Here is a 1,329-nt window from a genome sequence, read left to right on the forward strand (position 1 = left end):
TCTACTCGATTCTTAGTTTATAGATTTACTCATCTATCTTATGTGTAACATTCTAATTATTTACTCTAGTTTATATTTTAATTTATTAATTCTTTAAAATGTATTATATTAATCTTTTTCTTATAATTAACGATGAAAAAAACTCAAAAATCTTTCATTTAATTTGTCGATAATTAAATAAAAAATTACTAACTTTTAATAAATATTGAACAGTTAAAAAATCAATACGATCAAAATGAATCCAAAATTGACTAACTTTTAAACCTCTTATATATTGTTCTATTATGGAAACAAAATTGATTATTAGTGGTTATGACGGACAACATTGAACTTAAACCTCATATGTAGAGAAGAGACTAACATGCAAAATTAGCACTACAACACTTAAGTCACTTAAGTCAGTATGTGAAGAAGAATAAAATATGAAATTAAAGTTGTATTGAATAAATTAAATTCTTCATGCATGTGTATCATTTGTATAATGAAATACGTTGAGCAGTTACATATATCATAGTTCTAAATCTTAAGTACTTTACATTATGAGCAACTCCTTAGTATAGTTGTCGATTGCGGTTGCGGTTGTGAGTGTTGTGATTGTTGTGATGCACATTGAGACTGTTGCGGTGTGAACTTTTATAAAAAAAATTGATATAGAAAGTTGAAAAACTTAATGTTAATTTTTTTTATCGCATAAGAAATAAATTGAGTTTTACAATTCTAATATTTTGATTTTTGATAAAAAAAATACTTGAAGAAACATTATTAAAATCATCTAATGTCGTTTTTAATGTAGTAGAAGGCGTGACATTAAAATTGCACCGCAATTACATTCTGATTCGATAATATTATGATACCTAATATCTAAATAAAAAAGACTATCCTTTAAGTCAAACTCACTCCTGTGTTGTATTTGTGACCAAATGAAAAAGATGGAAGAAACAACCACATCAATAGTAATGTATCCATCACCAGGCATATGTCACATAGTTTCCATGGTAGAATTAGCCAAACTTCTCATTCATCATCCACAATTCTCAATCACAATCTTTCTCACTATCGGCTTCTCCGATGATGTATCCATTAATTCTTACATTAAACGACTGCTACGGTGCTCACCGTGTGACGCATCCATTTGATGACATTGCATTATTCGATGGATGGTTGGCATGTAGTTCAACATCACTGTTCCATATCTTCTGGAGCGCGTCATGCGGCAGTTCGACTACTGTTAGACGATACCTCGCCACCCTTCTGTCTCCGCTCCTCTCGGGTTGACTCGTAATCAAATAGATGACATATTTGCCGACTATCAACAACACATGTTTCTGG

The sequence above is a fragment of the Vicia villosa genome, linkage group LG3 (assembly GCF_029867415.1).
Source record: "Vicia villosa cultivar HV-30 ecotype Madison, WI linkage group LG3, Vvil1.0, whole genome shotgun sequence".
Taxonomy (NCBI): domain Eukaryota; kingdom Viridiplantae; phylum Streptophyta; class Magnoliopsida; order Fabales; family Fabaceae; genus Vicia; species Vicia villosa.